The sequence below is a fragment of the Chanodichthys erythropterus genome, chromosome 12, assembly GCF_024489055.1.
Source record: "Chanodichthys erythropterus isolate Z2021 chromosome 12, ASM2448905v1, whole genome shotgun sequence".
Taxonomy (NCBI): domain Eukaryota; kingdom Metazoa; phylum Chordata; class Actinopteri; order Cypriniformes; family Xenocyprididae; genus Chanodichthys; species Chanodichthys erythropterus.
Genome location: NC_090232.1, coordinates 49,353,626 through 49,368,968, shown reverse-complemented (window position 1 = coordinate 49,368,968; position 15,343 = coordinate 49,353,626). Strand labels below are relative to the sequence as shown.

At 36.7% G+C, this 15,343-nt stretch overlaps 1 protein-coding gene across 2 annotated transcripts in view; it reads left to right on the top strand.

Moving 5' to 3' along the window:
* Positions 1-15,343, top strand: part of LOC137031582 (galectin-9-like) — a 112,042-nt gene that overhangs the window by 12,677 nt on the left and 84,022 nt on the right. Inside the window, exon 1 of one of the 2 annotated variants that reach the window (XM_067402625.1) lies at positions 6,718-6,777. The exons of the other annotated variant lie outside the window; for it this stretch is intronic. The gene's annotated coding sequence lies outside the window, so the exon portion shown is untranslated. Of the gene's footprint in view, positions 1-6,717; positions 6,778-15,343 lie in introns of those variants that run through there. 2 annotated transcript variants of the gene reach the window in all.

The window sequence follows — 15,343 nt, the reverse complement described above, 5'->3', positions numbered from 1 at the left end:
TTGGCAAAACGTTGGCCCTCACTTAGCCTCTAGGAAGCCTTAGCACTGTTTTATTGAAAATAATAAAGTAATAATAATAATGTGATTATGTAATGTGTGGCGCATTGCAGAGCAGTGCAAGACAAGCAGTTGTGGTTAAAAGGTATGTAAATTTTTATTTTATTTTTAGAAAATAACCAATCGTTTCTATAAGACCCTTATTTCTCATTTGGGATCATGTAGAGCTCTTTGAAACTGACATTTGGACCTTCAACCCATTGAACCCTGTTGAAGTCCACAACATGGAGAAAAATCCTGGAATGTTTTCCTCAAAAACCTTCATTTCTTTTCAACTGAAGAAGGAAAGACATGAACATCTTGGATGATATCAGGGTGAGTAAATTATCAGGAAATTTGAATTCTGAAGTGAACGAATCCTTAAAAGGTGCCCTAGATTCAAAAATTGAATTTACCTTGGCATAGTTGAATAACAAAAGTTCAGTACATGGAAAAGACATACAGTGAGTCTCAAACTCCATTGTTTCCTCCTTCTTATATAAATCTCATTTGTTTAAAAGACCTCTGAAGAACAGGCGAATCTCAACATAACACCGACTGTTACGTAACAGTCGGGATCATTAATATGTACGCCCCCAATATTTGCATATGCCAGCCCATGTTCAAGGCATTACACAAGCCAGTATTAACATCTGGATCTGTGCACAGCTGAATCATCAAACTAGGTAAGCAAGCAAGAACAATAGCGAAAAATGGCAGATGGAGCAATAATAACTGACATGATCCATGATATCATGATATTTTTAGTGATGTTTGTAAATTGTCTCGTTTCTTACTGTATTCACGGAGACAAGACTGTCGTTATTTTCATTATTAAACACTTGCAGTCTGTATAATTCATAAACACAACTTCATTCTTTATAAATCTCTCCAACAGTGTGTAATGTTAGCTTTAGTCACGGAGCACCATCAAACTCATTCAGAATCAAATGTAAACATCCAAATAAACACTGTACTTACGCGATTAGACATGCTGCATGACGAACACTTTGTAAAGATCCATTTTGAGGGTTATATTAGCTGTGTGAACTTTGTTTATGGTGTTTAAGGCAAGCGCGAGCTCTTGGGGTGTGGATCACGAGATTTAAAGGGGCCGCGTACCCTGAATTGGCGCATTTATAATGATAGGCAGTTAAAAAAATGAATAAAAAAAAACTATGGAGTATTTTGAGCTGGAACTTCACAGACACATTCAGGGGACACTTAAGACATATATTACATCTTTTGAAAACATGTTTTTAGGCACCTTTAAGGACAGCCTAAGGACTCGATGACTACAGAACATCACTCACGGGCTCATTTGCCATTTCCACATAGGTATATCTTTTTTACCATTTTTCATTTAGATTTATGTTTAGACATTATAAAATCACTATTATAACAATAAAAATATATCTTTGTCTAAGTATCATCGCTGAAGTATCTTTATTTTATTGTTTGCAGTTGTCACAAAACAGTCAAACCTGAATACACTGTTCTTTTGTGTGTGTGTGTGTGTGTGTGTGTGTGTGTGTGTGTGTGTGTGTGTAATAAAATGTAATAATCTCCCATTCAATTCTATGGATGACTTTGGGGGTGGAGGTGGGGGTGTTTGTGTGTTTTGGGTGAGCATGAGCTTTCCCCAGTGTGTTTAAGTGGTATCGCTCTACAATCAAGTTTGGTTGCAGACATTGTTGTGAAGAAAAAATAATGTTTTGCACATTCCATTTTCCATTGTATTGACTGACTCAGACATCTGCCTGCAGACACCCAGCTGTGCAGATTCATTTATTGCTAAACTGCAGGACATTGGCCCTGACTTGTGTTAATGTTGTTACATTGACACAAGCCAGGGATGTGCAATCCTGCTTCTGATAAAATGAGCCAAAAATATTGATGATCTGGCTGATGTTTCTACATTCAAATGCTTTGATGAGTGAGAAGGTCCCTCCCCTAAACCACCTGACATTGCAGCAAATTCGCCTACTTAGATACTGCACCCTAACAGTATGTATATGTGTGTGTGTGTGTGTGTGTGTATGTATATATATATATATATATATATATATATATATATATATATATATATATATATATATTTATATATAAATGAGCAATATCACACGAGTAGCCGTGCGATATGGCTGTATATCAGCACGCTGTGATTCGTCTGTAGGCACGAGGCCGCAGGCCGAGTTCCGTAGGTAATCACAGCGTGCTGATATACAGCCATATCGCACGGCTACGAGTGTGATATTGCGTTTATACAACAGTTCGACGGCACGAGTGTGTAAATAAATAAGAACAACAACGGAGTGTCTTTAAAACCGTCTTTTGTGCAGCACTACTTCCTTCCGCCACGGATTCAAATCTCAATTTGACAGTTGGACCAAGCCTCCGTTACTAATTCTAAAACGTCACTTCAGAACTAGTAACGAAGGAACGTTGAGTCGCTTCATTGAAACACATTGAATTTTGTACAGTATTAGAGAGAGCGAGAGAGAGAGAGAGAGAGAGAGAGAGAGAGAGAGAGAGTGCTATTACCTGTGTCTGGTATATTGCATTTCATTCATTCTTCAAGTCGATGTCTATAATATTATATCCTTTATACAAGTCCGTTTGAATGTCCGCTGAGGAAAGCGATCTTTGTATTTGTCCTTTTCCGTAACATCCATTACACCACAGGGCTAAAACAACTTCCTTTTGCAAAAGTTCCTTTCAATTTAAAAGTCTCTTGTGCTTCACTGACTCATTCTCCTGTAAAGTGTTGCCGCCATCTAATGGTGTATTAATGTAATGTTCACTCAATCCATATTACTTAATGGACATATTTATATAAAATCATATTTATTAACAATAATATTTAGAACAACAAATAAGCACAACTGTACAGTTCAGTCAAACATAAAGCACTAGTAAAAAATTAGGTCACCATTTACGCTTGTATGTGGGTTTTACAAATATTTAACGAATGAAAAGGATTTTAAAGAGCTTGTGACAAAACGTCCTAACTCCATTGGATCCTCAAACTGTCAATCAAACCTCATTAATCTGCCTCACCTCCTGAATGAAGTGCGCACGCAGTTTGGACATCTCCTCTGTGCAATGCAAAGGTAAATAAAGATCTGATGTTTGAAAAAAAATTGTAAAGCGTTTTCTTTACTCAAAAAAAAACATATGTTTATAAAGTTTAATGTTTTACGTATTTGAAAAGCGGAGAAGAGTCTGATATGCCCCGTCTAGTTGTAGCCAATGTGCTATATAAGGATGTAAGGTAACGTTTATTATCAAATTTAATATAGCACAATTCGACTTGCTCTGGAACAAATAATAGATTAATAAGACCAAAGATTGCCCGTTCTATGTACTCAAATTGAATTATGTCTCATGTTTAACCACTATAAGAGCCAGCGGCAAATCCCCGAGGCACTGGCCGAGATGAAGCTGTTCTCGGCGGTTACAGAAGCACTGTACGGCCGCTAAAGGCCTGGAGCTCGCATCGCCGAAACCGTCAAAACAAATTGTAAAATAGGCGCTGTTATTAAATATGAGTCACATATTTCAGGTCTAAACAACTACATTCTCGCCTAAAAAACTATTAAAACTACAGTTTGTGGCACAAGAGGTAGTATTTGTAAAAATTACGGTTGATTTGATCGGCCGCCATGACGGTCACTTCAAGCGGAGTGATACAAACGGTGAAAAGGCAGTAGGAGAGCTGTTATCACTGAAATATCGCATGGCTATCAGCCAATCAGATTCGAGAACCAGACAGAACTGTTGTATATATATATATATATATATATATATATATATATATATATAACAGTTCTGTCTGGTTCTCGAATATCGCACGGCTACGAGTGTGATATTGTGTTTATACAACAGTTCGACGGCACGAGTGTGTAAATAAATAAGAACAACAACGGAGTGTCTTTAAAACCGTCTTTTGTGCAGCACTACTTCCTTCCGCCACGGATTCAAATCTCAATTTGACAGTTGGACCAAGCCTCCGTTACTAACTCTAAAACGTCACTTTAGAACTAGTAACGAAGGAACGTTGAGTCGCTTCATTGAAACACATTGAATTTTGTACAGTATTAGAGAGAGCGAGAGCGAGAGAGAGTAGGCTATTACCTGTCTGGTTACTGGTATATTGCATTACATTCATTCTTCAAGTCGATGTCCATAATATTATATCCTTTATACAAGTCCGTTTGAATGTCCGCTGAGGAAAGCGATCTTTGTATTTGTCCTTTTAGTTTTCCATAACCTCCATTACACCACAGGGCTAAAACAACTTCCTTTTGCAAAAGTTCCTTTCAATTTAAAAGTCTCTTGCGCTTCACTGACTCATTCTCCTGATGAAGCTGTTCTCGGCGGTTACAGAAGCACTGTACGGCCGCTAAAGGCCTAGAGCTCGCATCTCCGAAACCGTCAAAACAAATTGTAAAAAAGGCGCTATTATTAAATATAAGTCACATAATTCAGGTCTAAACATTCTCGCCTAAAAAACTATTAAAACTACAGTTCGTGGTACAAGAAGTAGTATTTGTAAAAAATACGGTTGATTTGATCGGCCGCCATGACGGTCACTTCAAGCGGAGTGATACAAACGGTGAAAAGGCAGTAGGAGTGCTGTTATCACTAAAATATCGCATGGCTATCAGCCAATCAGATTCGAGAACCAGACAGAACTGTTGTATATATATATATATATATATATATATATATATATATAAGAAGCTTTGGGACATAATATCACATCATAAAGGTAGATGTGGCAATAAACATAGCAATAAACCAGGTTAAATGATTATTAGTCACTCATACCCATAGACTGTAAAAAAATATGGACGTAGTGTCCGTGACGTCACCCATAGAGTTCTGAACAGCAGTTTTGACGCGCAAATGAGGCCGCGGCCATCTTAGCTGCACGTGACCGCACGTCACTCCCAGATAACTGAAAATGGGCAAAGAGGTGGGACGAAGTTGGAGCCCATGCGACTTGTTGCTGAAACCACGCCCGCCCTAGCTGTCTATCTAAAATATTAATAAAGATAGCAATATCATTAGAAAGTACTAAAGGATTACTGTCAATCTACGGTGATTTTTTTACGATAACGTTATAGATGCTCTAACACCAGTAGGCTAATTAATTTGTGTGGGGTGTGCAAATAACACAAATCAAATGGGATTTCATACCTTTATAATGAGATCGCGAGATGAATCCAATCCGTGGCACTTGGGTAAAATATATATATATATGTACCAGATGTATATCTCTCAAATGTTCTCTCAAACTAATGAGCACGTATCCAAAGTATAATTTTTCAAAATAGTGCAGCAGTTTTAGTTATATCCAAGCAGTGCTGTCGGAGTTGTATACGTTATCCTGGTATTGTCATTGTAGTAAATGTCAGGAACAAAACTTTTAGCCAATGCCACGACGATCCAACAACGTGTGTTCCGCATGCGAGCACATGTACACAGACTGACATCTGTCTCGAGTATGCAGCAAGCCATATATTGTATAAAATAATACAGAAAAAAGCACAAATACGAGTGAGATGCCAAATTCAGCGGCTGAAATGAGCTGCTGAGGTAACATGACGGCTCACAGACAGCAGTGGCATACCTGTCACTCAAGTGACCACGCCCTTAATTATGCAGAACTTTAAGGCTTAATATAATTTAAACGGATGAGCTATAAAAAAATTCACCCCCCTCAGAGTTGTCATGAAGGGCAAATTTGCAGTATAGACCAAAACCACAATATGAACCAGACTGTAAACATGTTTTTTTCTGCTGTAAACTTGGCTAATTTAACATGATGGTCAATGAGATTCTGCTCACTTCTGCAGCTTGTCCCTAGCGGCCAGTCGATGAATTGCAGTTTAATTCACTTCCGTATTGGCTTCACGAGAAACAGGGGGAGGTTGCCACTTGCTCATACCCAGGGGCGTAGCAACCGGGGGGGACGGGGGGGACACGTCCCCCGCACTTTTAGAAACAGGTGATTCTGACCCCTGCTATTTTTTATTTTTTTGGATCCAGCGTGAATATTTCCGGCACCGGCAGTGTTCTCTGATTTGTTACTTAGATTTGAGTGAACTAACATTCAGCCAATCACAGAGCGAATCATCTCTTGGGCGCGTCTGCTATGAGCTTCAAATCTCTTGTTGCTGTTGTGAGTTTTCGTTCGTTCATTCACTTTGCTATTAGGCCGTCTGGGATAAAATGCACCCCAGAAAAAAGCAAAGGACGATTACATCCTTTTTTCAAACACACACTGTAAGTATGTTACAGTATGTCGCGATGACACGAATCACGCGATAAAGTTCTCATGTTATGATTTAAACCAACTCTTACTGTAACGTCAAAAGACAACAGAACCCGTATGGACCTCGTCACGTCGCGCCGGATTCAGTGTGTTAAATGCTCTCCTCACTTGTCGCTTTGTATAAAAGCGTCTGCTAAATGAGACGTAACAAATTATTGGTTTCTGCTGTCTTTTGTTGCCTACGTGCTGCTCGCGGAGTAGAATTATCCTTTCACAATAAATCAAATTTGTTTTGCACCGAATATCTTAAAATACTTTATCAAATTTAAAATATATATTTTTTTATACTTTATGTAAATATTCTACTTTATGTCCTAACTGGTCTGTAGGAAAGGCAGGCTGTGACGTCACTGACAGAGAGAGGGGACAGTTGCTCAACCTCTCCAGAATGTGTACAGGTGAGATTTGTATAAAAAAAGCAGATTGACTATTTTAAGGCAGTGTTTTCTTAATTGGAACTGCTTGCCAATATTTTAAGGAATTACACATCAATTTAATTCCTTAAAACAAAAGATCAACCATCAATCACCTTTATTTATATAGTGCTTTTAATAATACAGATTGTGTCAAAGCACTGAACAGTATCAAATAGGAGAATAGAGTAATTTATAATGACAAGATTAAACACTGAATTTCCAGTTTAAGGCATTTTATTATTGAATGCAGAGAATATTTTAAATATCATAAAATATCTTTATCTAAATAAAGTATAGATGGTCTCACATTGGTCTCAAAGTCCTGCAGTATTTTTAAATTTGATTTCACAAAAATAGGTTCCTGTAAGCTATCACGGCATGTTCCCAAAAATGCCACTAGGGTGCTGTAAAATGCCAATTGGTAATCTATTTAGAATGTATTATGAACATCAGCTTTGGGTCACATCACCATACAGCTGTCCCCCCCACTTTTCAAATGGCTGCTACGCCCCTGCTCATACCTCTTTATCTAAACCACTATACATCTGCCATGTTTGTAGTTATTAACACTTTCTGTTTGTGTCTGTAGTTCTGAATGAAAAGCTCCTCCAAAGTGCAATGGATTGTCAAATCAAATCAAAATTTATTTATAGAGCACTTTTTTTCTTTGACAATTTTTACCAAAGTGCTATACAAGCATAATCAGGATGAAATCATTTACACATACACTGTAAAACCTGAGAAGTTCAAAGTACTCAATTTTTATAGACACCAATTACCTCAAAACATTTAAGTAAATCAGCTCAATGTTTTAAGTAAACAATAGTTATAAACATCAATTTATTATTTATTTTAATTATTTTTTAAGTGCACTGTACTTAAAAATATTGTTTACCACACTGTAAAACAACTCAATTTTTTTAAGTTTACAAACTCAAAGATTATTTTAGTAGAACTTTAATGTTGAATGGATTCTTCTGATAACGTCGGTAATGACATGGGTAATGTCACTTTATGTCGCTCAGTAAACTTAAAAATAATAATGTAAGTATAAGGGTTTACTCAAAAATGTTGAGCAACACAGAAAATAAAACTAAACTCCTCGTTCAGAAAATGTAATTGTTTTAAAGGATAAGTCCACTTTTAAATACACTTTTCCTGGTATACATTTACTCACCCCCATGTCATCCAAGATGTTCATGTCTTTCTTTCGTCAGTCGAAAAGAAATGAAGGTTTTTGAGGAAAACATTCCAGGATTTTTCTCCTTACAGTGGATTTCAATGGCTACCAACAGGTTGAAGGTCAAAATTACAGTTTCAGTGCAGCTTCAAGGGCTTTAAACGATACCAGATGAGTAATAAGGGTCTTATCTAGCGAATCGGTTGGTCATTTTCGAAAAAAATACAACCGTTTATATATTTTGTTTATAAAGCATAAACGGTTGTATTTTTTTCGAAAATGACCGATCGATTCGCTAGATATTATTACTTAGACCCTTATTACTCATCTGGTATCGTTTAAAGCCCTTGAAGCTTTAAAAATCACTGTCCATTATAACACTCAGGTTTTTAACACTGGGCTTCATATGATTGTATAGCACCCAGATTCAGATAAGTGGACTCACATGTGTTATATCAGGTCCAAATACCATGACATCCGTTTTCCCTTCATTGAACTTTAGAAAATGTAAGGCAATCTAGGCTCTAAAATCCTCAAAACAGACCAACAATGGTGCTATGGACTTTGCATCTTTCCATTTCAAAGGCAGATAAAGTTGTAAAAGGGTAACATTTTATAATAATGCACGCTATAAATCATTAGTTACGCATTAGTAAATAGTTAATTCATCATTTATAAAGCATTAATATACATAATCTATAATGTGTTTAATAATTTGTTTTAATACTTTATTAATGATCAATTTATAATTTCTAAATTATTACATTATTTACAAACCAGGAACAAAATAAGAAAGCAAGTGAATATAAATAAAAAATAAGCAACCTGTGTTAATAAAGCATTTATTAACACACTGAGTAACTAATAAGATGTATAAATGTATCTTTAAATAGTTTATGAATCATTTACTTACACTTTCTAAATGATCTTATGAACCACGGACAATTGTTAAATAACTGGTTTGTAAATAATCTAATACTTACTTTAGAAATGATAAATTGATCATTAATAAAGTATGAAAATACAATTATTAAACACATTATAAATATGCTCATAAATAAAGAATAAAGCATTTACAGATGTATTTATAAACTGCTTACTAGGGATGTCCCGATCACGTTTTTTTGCCCTCGAGTCCGAGTCCGAGTCATTTGATTTTGAAAATCTACCGATACCGAGTCCCGATCCGATACTGCTATAATACATAAAAAAGAATAAAGAAGAGCGAAAAAACAGATCCAGGATCCAGGAACAGTGCTTTTCATGTATCTAACAGTAGTTTTCACGTACAGAAAATGGATAAAGTAATCAAATATAAAATATCACTGCATATTATCTTTACTGTATAAAATAAATAAAGATTAATCATTATTGAAGTTACAAAAACTATTCAGTCAAGAGCAGTGAGTGATTTCTTTGTTATTTGTTGTTTGATTTAACATTAAAAACAGGCAGCAGGAATAGTTTTTTTCCCTATAAGACATGCACGATCCCGTACATATACTGTTACACATGTGCCTTTCTTTCTCGACTAATATACGTTCACTTAAGACATAACCGACTATGTTTGCTAGGATACTCGCTAAGACGGGCATGTTGACATAGGCTAATTTTTGTATGAATTTGTCCGCTGAAGCGCAAGACTTGAAAGAGAACTCAGTATTTGCGCGCTGACTGGAATAAGCGTGTGCGCGCTTCGGATGAGCGCACACAAATCTTCTCACAGCGCGCGAGCTCTCTTTCGCATTTTGTTTTGTTCTTGAAGGTTTAAATCAGCAAGGCTTAAATGAGTTAGTTTAAACACAGATAGCAGCGTGTGCTGTTCAGGTCTCACCTGCGCTCGCGCTATCAACGGTGATGACGGCGTAAATGACTGGACATTAGAGCAGACGGCACTCGCAGTTAACAGTTTACAAAGAGTAACTGTTTTGTCCACGCTTTCTGATTATTGTTGTTGTTGTAACGTTTTGCGCATCCATCGACTGAAACATACATTAACTGAACTCTGTCTGTCTGTTTCCCACGTTGCTATTTTAAACAAACCATATTAACCAATAGATGCGTCGTCATTTGAGATGGACCGCGGTGCAAGTGCGTACCGAACCGTAAGTGGAGAACCGTATGGTTCGATTTTTTACAGAGAACCGTTGCACCCCAATACATATATATCCGAGTCCTGATCGGGAGGTAACGTCCGATTCCGATCGAGTCTGAAACCACGTGATCGGGCCCGATTTCCGATCGCGTGATCGGATCTGGACATCCCTACTGCTTACTAATGTCTATTAATGCTTTATAAATGATGAACTGACTATTTACTAATGCTTAACTAATGATTTATAGTGTGCAGCTATTATAAAGTGTTACCAACGAGGGGTTGTGGGTAATATTAGCCGTTACGGATCCATACTTGGAAAATCTACCAGAAACGGTAAAAAAAATGCTGTAAAAATAGGGCTAAATTCGACAATAACAAGCTGTCTTCCATTAAAACAGCAATATACTGTAGAAAACAATGCATTCTTGGTAATATTTGACGTTTTAGAGAAAGTAGCTATAAAGTATACTCTTTTCAACACACTATGCTTTGGGACACACTTATTGAGTTATTGCATTGTCTCACCCAAACCCTCATGTTTTAAAAGTAAAAACATCTACAGAGCACAGAAAACTGTTCATTAATCACTCATTATAGGGACTTTGAAAATTAAAAATAAAAACATCAGTGTTTCTAATGTGAATGAAACAGAGACTCACTGTGAATCATGAGCAGAAAGATCAGAGGAAGAGCAGGAGCCATTCTGACCAACATCAGCATCAAATATATCTATAATACAGCATAAATCATCACTCATATACTCATAAACAGTCTCTGTTCATCACTCTAAACAGCTCTTAGTGTTAGTAAGATCTTTGCTCATCTGAAGATTATTAATGCTCAACATCAGTGTGTGTAAATGAACTGATCATTAGATGTTCAGGAGATATTTCTCATGTCAGGAATCATGTGTTATATGAGCTTCATCTATAGAAATAATCATCAGTTTTTATTGAAGTATGAATGTGTTTGTCTTACCGTGTTGAAGCTCATCAGATCAACAGCAACCAAATGACTGACTGTTTTAACTCAAGCACTTTAGCTTCACATTGAAGGATATTTGTGTGGTTAACACTGTTTTTTAAAGCCCAGTGGCGGAAACATCAGTGTCCCTCCCTCTACAAGAGAACAACATCAACAAACTAAAACTAATGAAAAAAAAGATGTTTAAGTTCATTTAAATATATTTACTCAGCTGCTTAAAGAACAGGATTGTTGATGTGAGGGTCATTCAGAAAGAGAAACTCTTTTGTCTTTTGAGGCGATCACAAATAAAACTGATCCCTTAAAGGGAAAGTTACAGGAACACAAAAGTCAGAAGCTGATAATACTGAACACTTTAAAACCATTGTCCATTGTATAGATGCTCAATTATAATTTTGTTCAGTATATCAGTATAACATAATCAATTATTAGAGAAAAGCATGAGAAGCAGTGACCTAGAGATCAGTCATGTGATCATCTGTGATGGAGTATATGTGTGGCATTGTGGCAGGAAATAACCAGCTGACGCTCGAATACCAAATCATTAAAAGGAATATATTATAACTAGCTGACGACATATAATTATATATATATATAACTAGCTGAATAGGGCACAGGTTCATTACCATGAAAGGCAAGAGAGGTCGTGAGTATCAGAGTGACACCCCCCACCCCCCCCCCCCCCCCCCCCCACACACACACACAGACAAACACAATTGGTTATAAGCAGCAAACCACACTCTGTGGTTGAAATATCAACACCAGAATGCAAGAACAGCTTGCCTCCTCACCTCAGGGCCCTTCAGCCTAAAATAAACAGAAAAAAAAAAAAAATGAGTAGAAGATTCAGACTTAAATTCAGTAGGGTAAGTTCACAAAAGAATGTGGATGTTGTACAAAAGAACTCACCACAATTGATCACTGACTTGGATAAAATAAATAAAAAATATTACAACTAAATAAACTACATACAATTAGTCAGTGTCCAACTAAAACAAACAAAAAAAAAAATAGCAAATTACTACACACACACAAAGACAAAAGAAACAAAATACTATAATAATAAACAAAACAGATGCAAAACAAAGTCAAGAATGATTGGATACACAAACAAATAACAGGGAAAACCTAGGAAAACAAAACCAAAAAAAAAAATAGGATAAAGGACCAAATATATAAAAAGAAGCTGGCCAATCTGGCTAGGCCTTCTACCAACTAAACTTAAATTTAGGACAAAACAAAAACAAACTGGCACGTGCCATTTCCTTAAACCTCACATATGAAATACACTAAGAGCAACACCATATATCATTACATATTAATATTACAACTTACATCAGCATGAAAGGAAAGCGTGCAAGTGAACTTTAACTCCTATTGTGGATGTGCTCTTAGAGAGTCAGACTTGAAACCCGAAGGTCGCGGGTTCGAGTCTCAGTACCGGCAGGAAATGTAGGTGGGGGAGTGAATGAATGGCGTTCTCTTTCACTCTCATTACCTACACTGAGGTGTCCTTGAGCAAGACATCGAACCTCTAATCGCTCCCTGGTCACCGCAGCAAAAACTGCTCACAGTAATTTTAGACTTTATTTCTGTTATTTGTCTACAGTTCTTTTTGAGAATTAACAGGTTTAGGTGTCAATGTTTTATTGAAAATGTTTGATCACCATTATGGTGATAAGTGTGTATTTATTTTGGGCAGTTTGACTCTTTGCTTTTTATGGGTGTACTCACACTAGGCACGGTTGCCTTAAACCGACCCCGAGCGCGATTGTCCCCCCTGCCCGCTCCCCCGCTGGCTTGTACTCATATTAACGTTCTATGCCGGAGCATGCTTTCGTCATATATGATGCATCTTTCTGAATGGAAGAAATCAGGAAGAAATGCACTTTCACTAAGATACTGTCTAACATATAGGCTATTTATAATTCATGCCACGCAGAGATTGTCAATAGCACGTATCAGAGGATTAATACGAAGGCAGCTGACGTTAATGGAGGAATTTGCAGCTTTTCTCACAAACTACAATTCTGTTCATCAATAAGGTTGTGACACTGTCACATAAGACACGTGTTTTATCCTCTCAATACATATAACATGATGGTTTTATGTATATTTGAGTTTTAATTGGGTTACATGTTGTCTTAGCCATTTTATTCCTCTTACTTATTTTAATGTGTGTATGTCTTTAAATGTGTATGGGTCTGCCTGTCATGTGACTGATCACATGACAGGAACAAGGAAGTAGACCAGTATAAAGGAGGCAGCATGACAAACAATCACCCCCTCATTACAAAGGTGATCACCTGCGAGCTGGACTGTGGAGTTTAATTTTATGGACTTACCTTTCCAGCAAACCACATCACTTTTCTGTTGGATTATCACTTCTGTGGACTTTGTATATACACCGGTGGACACTTTCACATTGGGACTTTATCAGCCCGTTACTAGGACTCTTAAAGGATTAGTTCATTTTTAAATAAACTTTTCCTGATAATTTACTCACGCCCATGTCATTCAAGATGTCCATGTCTTTCTTTCTTCAGTCGAAAAGAAATTAAAGTTTTTGATGAAAACATTCCAGGATTTTTCTCCTTATAGTAGACTTGAATGGGCACCAAATGATTGAAGGTCAAAATGTCAGTTTCACTGCAGCTTCAAATTGTTCTACACGATCCCAGATGAGAAATAAGGGTCTTATCTAGTGAAATCATTGCTCATTTTCTGAAAAAAATTGAAAATTATGTAAGTTTTAACCTTAAATGCTCATCTTGAACTAGCTCTCTTCTTCTTCTCCTCTACTTGAATTCCAGCAGTGTAGATGGTGCTAAGTGTGTTACTGCCCTCCTCAGGTCAAAGTTTATAATTTTCATTTTTTTTCAGAAAATGAGCAATGATTTCTCTAGATAAGACCCTTATTTCTCATCTGGGATCATGTAGAACAATTTGAAGCTGCACTGAAACTGTAATTTTGACCTTCAACCATTTGGTGCCCATTGAAGTCTACTATAAGGAGAAAAATCCTGGAATGTTTTCATCAAAAACTTTCATTTCTTTTCGACTGAAGAAAGAAAGACATGGACATCTTGGATGACATGGGGGTGAGTAAATTATCAGGAAAAGTTTATTTAAAAGTGGACTAATCCTTTAAGGACTGTTTTAGGGTATGCTGCAAATGGATTCCCTGATTTTAAATGGCCTAAGTTTTTCTAGTTTTATTGTGTTGTTTTAAGCTCCATGTGGAAATTGTAAATACACTTTATTTATTCATTTCTGTTGTCTGTCTCATCTTTTTAAACACTCCAAAAGCTCACACAGTATAATCTGACCCCAGTTTTAATTCATGTAAAATCAACCTTTTGGGCCGATCGTTACAAGGTGAGAATCAGACCCAAATATACTCAAATTAATTACATGAATTGATAAGTGTACTATCAAAGCAGTAATAAAGATGTTTACTGTAATAATGATGACAGCAGCGAACACAAAAGTATAGCTTTTCCGTGCTCTGGCAAGGTTAGCGCTCACACTGCATGCGAACCGCGCTCGAGCCCAACTGAACCGTGCTCTGGTCCACCTCTTTCAAGCGGGCCAGGGCCAGCTAACCAACCGCGCTCGGGCACGGAACGGAGCGATCACACTAGTCAAATGAACCAGGCTTTGGGGGTCAAACGCGCTCGGGCACGGTTCAGAGCGCCTAGTGTGAGTACACCCTATGTTAGCTTGTGGTTTTTGCTACAGTGTTTATCAAAACTTATAATTTGTTGCAAAGGAAGCCGTAAACAAAGATATAGTTTATAGTTTTTTGCAAATATTGTGAATGATTTAGTCACATATTTTCCTTTCTTCTTTTTTTCCGTTCTTTACTCTATAACTAAATCAAAATCTGTCATAAGTTTAAAATGTGATATTTACAAAATATATGTAATTTTGAGTAACTCAGTAGATCCAGACAAAAAAGTGTATCAAAATCCACTAAATGTCACTCAATGAATATCAGACTTTGAACTCCTTAAAAAAAGGATTCAAAAGACAGACCTTGACACACACAACAATATATTCAGACATCCTCATAGATAAATTGTTATCTAGAAGGTTGTGCTGCCAAACTGCACTGATGGTTGAGTATTGAAATATTTGGTGTGTCAGTGACTTAATCCTGGATTATAGATGATTATTTTATATAGTGCATTTTACCATACAAATCGCTTCATAGCAGCTTTACAGGAAAATTAATGTAAAATTCCGTTTCAAGAATCAGTAGTTTTAAGTATAATTTCAAATTC